We start from the raw sequence: 6,380 nt of genomic DNA, 5'->3' as shown, positions 1-6,380 counted from the left end.
CAGGTTTCCCAGGAGCCATTTCCATCCTCTCTCGCCAGGCGGGTGTTAGACGGGGGTTTCTTGCTGGGGTCTGGAAAGTCACCCCTTGGGTCTCTGAGGTGTCACAGTCTGAAAGTGCAGATGACAGATTTTAAAGTGGTTGCAGATGAGACAGATGACAGCAGGACAGGACTTTGCGTTGTTTTTCCAGAAGAAGGAGCAAGCTACCCCGTCCGCAAATACCACTCATTTCCCCGGTGGCCACGACACTCTTGAACCTGAGTGAAGGGTGCTGCCTGGCAGAGGAGCAGAGGGAGGTGGAGTGGCCCTCACAGCTGGGGGAGGCTGGCACCTGGTGCAGTACCCACTGTCCTAAGTACCACACATGTCTCTAAGCCATGGAGTTTATTGACTGCTGGCTGTAGGCTGGCCACTCTCCATAGTGCAGGGTCTGATACCTTCTAAGACCATGCACTCCGTGGAGTCAGCCCATGGTGGGGTCAGGAGTGTGGACTTCGGTGTCAGACCCCTTTGGATTTAATCCTGGCTTCACCCCTGGGGATCTTGGGTAAGTTATGTGAACTCATCTGTGCCTCAGCTTCTTCATCTGTAAAATGGGAATAACATTGCCTACTTCATAGAGCTGTGGAGAAAGAACTAAACACAATAATCCCTATAGAGGTCTTAGAACAGCAGCTGTCTGAGAGGAAGGACTCAGTCGATACAAACATTGTCATATGCGGCAGCCCCAAATAAGATGCAGTGAAAAAGATTGCAGAACTTGGAGAGAAACACGGGGTGGGCTGCTAATTTCTTGGCCCTATGCCCAGTGTGGCAACTGCTCATACAATTTCTACTCAAGCTGATGCAGTCACAACAGCAGACCGTGTGGACAAGGGCCAGGCATGGGCTCTGGCCAACCACAGGCTAGGAAATAACACTGTTAGCTGATGATGGTTCCTTTTCTTTTTTCTCCCTCCAGCAGGGGAGTATGAAGTATGAAGGAAAAGAAATGGCTCCTGTATTCGTTTGGCTGGAGAAAGGGACCCCAGCAAGAAAGAAAGGCATGGGACCCTTCGTGACTTGTTTCTACCACTCCCAATAGAGGGCCCCTGGGGAGGGCCTGGCATTGCGAGCAAGAAGGGACTGAACATTATTAATGGTCTCTCTCCATGTCCTGGGCCTCCCATCACTTAGAGCTGGCAGAGGGCTGCTGGAAGGAGGGGAGCAGGGACCATGGAAGGTCACCGTTGTGTCTGGATGCAGGAGAATGACGGATGGACTGGTGACTGTAGGTCTTTATAACAAACATTTATGGAGCCTCTAATATGTGTGCTGCACCTGGGGACTCAGAAACAATAAGACATGGCCACTCCCCTAAAGGAGGTTACAGGCTGTACCAATTGAAAAGAATTACTTCAATTCCTTCTTCTCAACAGAGTCCTCCACAGATGCCACTTCTCCCTCTGTCCCGGGCACTCAGACAGCCTTGGGGACTCTCACTGTTGGCCTAAGGTGACTTCCCTGACAGCACACCTGTGTCCCACTCTCAGCTTATCACCGGCTTGCAGAACTGCTCTCTGTGGCCGAAAGCACTGGGCTGGTGGATTACAAAGAGTTCTGAGAGGCTTCTCAGCAGGCTGTTCTCCACATCATTACTGCTCAGATCCCAGAGCAATGTGCCAGCCGCCTGCTTTTTCTCCAGCCCTTGCTCTTCCCTCAACATCTAGCTGCTGGGAATTCCCTGGCGGTCCAGTGGTTGGGACTCCGTGCTTCCACTGCAGGGGGCAAGCGTTCAGTCCCTGACTGGGGAACTAGGATCCCACATGCCTCGAGGCACGGCCAAAAAAATAGAAGATCCAGCTGCTGATGCTATGGGATGTCTGATAGCCCAGCCTGGGATCACTACTCTGGGCCCCATAGTCCGCTTGTTTGAAGTGAACGGAGGAAATAGACTTGAATGTAACAGGGTTGTTGTCTCTTGGACCTGGCCTTAAGAGTTGTGTCTTCTTGTTTTACATCATCTCCAATTTATCCTCAGCCTGACTTCAGTCATCACCACCCTAAGTTAAATCCTGGATGCCCAGAAAATTTTAAAACTGGCTGCTAGTTGATTCTTGAATTCAGAGAATTCTTGGACTTTGGGATCAAAAGAAGCTACTTGTGTCTGGGGTACAAGGAGGTGGTTGGAGGGGGGCTGGTTATATGGATCCCAACTTGCCGTATCTGTGTTCCCCCCTCCCCCCATCCATCTCTGAAGGCTGAGACCCAGGCCAGGGCTGGAACAGGCCTCTCTGGGCACAGAAGCCTGCCAGCATTGATTTTGCTCCTGAACCAAGAGGCCAAAAGGACATTGTGATGGTGAGGCAATGAACGTGAAACAGAAACGAGTGGCTTTAGTTTCAGGAAGTCCAAAGTGGAAAGCAAGTGTTGACATTCTTTAAGACCCATTGGAGGCTGTATTTTGGCTGTGCAAGCCGGAACTCTGCTACTTACTTGAAGTAGGACCTTGGGAAAGTCCCTTTCCTCTCTAGGCCTCAACTTCCTCATCTGTAAAGTGCACGTGGGATTAGCCAAGATCCTTCTGGGCCTGACCTGATTTGGCCCTAGGTGTTCCAGTAATCTGTCACTCAGAGGACAAAGAGCCTGAAGGTATGTGGGGAGAGTTGGGGAGGAAGGGACTAAGAAAGGTTCAGTGGGAGTCCTTGTGAGTTTAGCCAACTGATAGGGGAGAGGAAGAGAGGGGAGTAGGGAAATAAAGTGAAAATGGGGAAGAGGGAAGAGCATAAGCGTGCGGGCTAAGGGGGCCCCCACAGTTACCTCAGGGCTCCTCGGGCACATCCGGGCCAGGTTTACTTTGTTAGGATGGGGGTAGGGTTGGGAAGTGGCAAGCTGTGTTTTCCATAGAGGGCCACAATGATATTGCCACCCGCCATGTTCTACATCATGGTCTTGCCATTTCCCTGTCAAGAGGTGGAGTCTAGTTCCTCTCCCTTCAAATCTGGCCTGGCCTTATGACTTGCTTGTAACCACAGAATGTGGTAGAAGTTACGCTGGGTGACTTCTGAGGCTCAGTCAGAAGCAGCTTCCACTTGGTTATCTTGGGTCACTTGATCTGAGTGAAGCCATCTGACTACCTGAGACCATCATGCTGGAGAGGCCACACGTAGGCCTTCCCGTTGACAGTCCCAGCTGAGGCCCACCTTCCAGCCATTTCCCTCAAGGCACCATATATGTGGATGAAGCTACTTTTGACTCTCCAGGCCAGACTACTGGCCAACCTCGCATGATACCACGAGGAGGAGAAGATTCACCCCACTGAGTCCTACCCAGATTTCTCATGTAGAAGAATCTATAAAATATGAGAAAATAACTGTTGTTTTAAGCCACAAAGCTTTGGGGTAGTTTGTTATAAAGCAAAAGGTACTGGCACAGGATGGTAGGAGGTGTTTAAAAATATAAGCTCCCTTGCAATGAAAAATCCTTAGAAATGTATAAACAAGACTTTAAAGATTTCAGAGATGTGTGAAATTTCAAAATTAATTTGGAAACCAACTTTAAATTTTGCCTATTAAGGACATTACAACAAAACTACCATTTTCTTTAGGTCACCATATTACATATATATATATATATATATATATATATATATATGTAGTTTTTTGGTTTTTTTTTCCTTTTTTTGCGGTACGCGGGCCTCTCACTGTTGTGGCCTCTCCCGTTGCAGACCACAGGCCCCGGACGTGCAGGCTCAGCAGCCATGGCTCACGGGCCCAGCCTCTCCACGGCATGTGGGATCTTCCCGGACCGGGCCACGAACCCGTGTTCCCTGCATCGGCAGGCATACTCTCAACCACTGCGCCACCAGGTAAGCCCAATTATATATTTTTCAGTATATTTTTATCATGAAAAAGGGAGAAAAGTCACTATATCCCACCTGAATGGCTAAAAGGAAAGAGCTAAACAGTATCAAATGTTGGCAAGGATGTGGAAGAACCAGGACTTTAATACATTCCTGGTGGGAATTATTATTTCCACAGTCATTTTGGAAGGAAAATAGCTTGGCAGTATAATCAGAAGCTGAGCATATGCATATATTCAATTCCATTCCTATGTATATGCCGAGCAGAAGTTTATGTATATTTTTACCAACAGATCTGTATATAAATGTTCATAATAGCACTATTTTTAAGAGCCCAAAACTGATAATAACTTAAATCAATAACAGAATAAGTTGTAGTATCATCACACACTGGAATACTGTATAGCAGTGAAAATAAATGGACGATCGCCAGGAAAGTCATGCACAAACCTCATAAATATAATGTTAAGGGAAAGAAACCAGAGTCAAAGAGTACATACTACGTGATTCCAGTATGTAAAGTTGAAAAGCAAACAACATTCATCTATGGTGTTGGAAGCTAGGGTGGTGGTTACCCTTGAGTGACTGCAAGGGGGCACTTCCAGAGTTGCAGTGATGTTCTGATTCTTCGCCAGGTGCTAGTTTCGTGGGGTTGCTTATCTTGTGAAATGTCACCGAGTGGTATGCTTACGATGGCACACTTTCCTGCATGAATGTTATAAATTGACCATTGAACAACAGAGGGGTTAGGAACCTCCCCGCCCCCAGGTGAAAATCCGTCTATAACTTTACAGTTGGCCCTCTGAATCCACGGTTCCACATCTGCGGGTGCAACCAGCCATGGATTGTGTAGTACTGTAGTATGTATTTAGTAAAAAAAAATCCAAGTTTAAGTGGACCCGAGCAGTTCAAACTCGTGTTGTTTAAGGCTCAACTGCACTTCAGAATAAAATGTTAAGAAACAAGGACGCAGGACATGATCTCAAAGCCAAGGATAGATCTTTAAAAAACTAATTTAGTTTTCTGAAAAGCAATATATTTGTTCTTGTTTTTCCCTTGAACCAGTGTATATTGCATTATGGCAGGGTCCTGGGACTGTGAAAGTGTCAGTGGGAAAAGAAAAGAGGGGTGACGTGAGCATCAGCTGAAGCTGTGGGGAGCAGGCTAGCTCTCCAGGGAAGGTACTTCTCAGCAGCTCCTTGCTGCTGCACTCACAGTTCACCTGCAAACTGTATCATGTACGTGCATGTGCATATCTAGAAAGATGTTTCCCAACCTTTCACAGGCCGTGGCACATGCAGAAAATGACAGCATTGGAATGGCACACACTGGGGTACCAGATGGGGCTCCTGGCAGCCAAAGCCAAGTGGCCTGGTCCTCTAGGTGCTCCCAGGATGAGGGGTATCAACCTCAGCACACCTGTGGGATAATGTCCTCTGAGACAGAGTGTGGGAAGCCATGGGCCTCCATTATCCATTTCACGTTCTCTGAACTGGCAAAGGGGAAGAGTCTAGGCTTCCCTTGCCCTTCTGCTCTTGGAGAAGCCAACTCTGCACACCCCTCACCCCTGGGTTACAGGTCCCATTTGCAGTAATGAAGATCATGGGGTTCAGGGGAGTTGTGCAGCATTCTGGGTCCCTCCTCTATGCTGTGGCCTTACTTCTATTTCTAGCCTCATTTCCCACCGAACACCCCACTCTCTCTCCCGAGCACATTACACCCTGGGCACGCTGCACTTGTCTGTCATCTGTGAACATCTCCCAAGCCCTTCTCTCTCTCCATCACACCATTCCCTCTGCCAGAGCACTCAGCCTGCCATCCCTGTGCTAAGCCCTCCACTTCTCTGTGAAGCCTCTTTCTACACACTGAGGCCACTACCACACTGTGATTTGTGTTACAAGCATGTGTGTGTGTGTGTGTGTGTGTGTGTATGTGAACGTCCTCATGGTCCCTGATTTCCTATCTTGCCCACAGTAGGTGCTCAACAGTTATTTCTCAAATGACTTCCGTGCTGCAGAGGGACCCTGGCGTTAACTCCACCCCTGTTCTTGGTGGTCACTCATTGTCCCCTTGGGTCTGGATCCCCAGCCTCTCAGGAACCTTTCAGCCATTTCCAGCTCTGCCACTCCACTGCCAGGGGCCTGGAGCCATGCCGCCTGGATGAGACACATCCTCATTGCCCAGACCCCCTCACCTCCCCTAGCTCACACCTTTGGGGTTGGCATTAGACTAATTGTGGTGTGACAAAGGGAAAGGGTCACGGTGACTCAGCCTCAGTGCTGACTCCCCTCATTCAACTGCCAACCTGCAGTACCAGCACGTGGCCACAAGGGGCTCTCTGGGGCGACCCTTTGCCCAGGGGAGGAGGGCTCTGTGGGAAGTACTGCCCAGATAAACAAGGAACTGCTCAGGGGCTCTGCCCCTCTCCAAGTGCTGAAGCCCCACTGCCCGCCTTGGCTGCCTTATCCTGATGTTTTACCCTTAGCTGTCTAGCAGCTGTTGTTTTCTGTCTTAACACATTACTCCTTGCTTTCCCGTG

The sequence above is a fragment of the Globicephala melas genome, chromosome 1 (assembly GCF_963455315.2).
Source record: "Globicephala melas chromosome 1, mGloMel1.2, whole genome shotgun sequence".
NCBI lineage: Eukaryota > Metazoa > Chordata > Mammalia > Artiodactyla > Delphinidae > Globicephala > Globicephala melas.
This window is presented reverse-complemented; position numbering follows the sequence as displayed.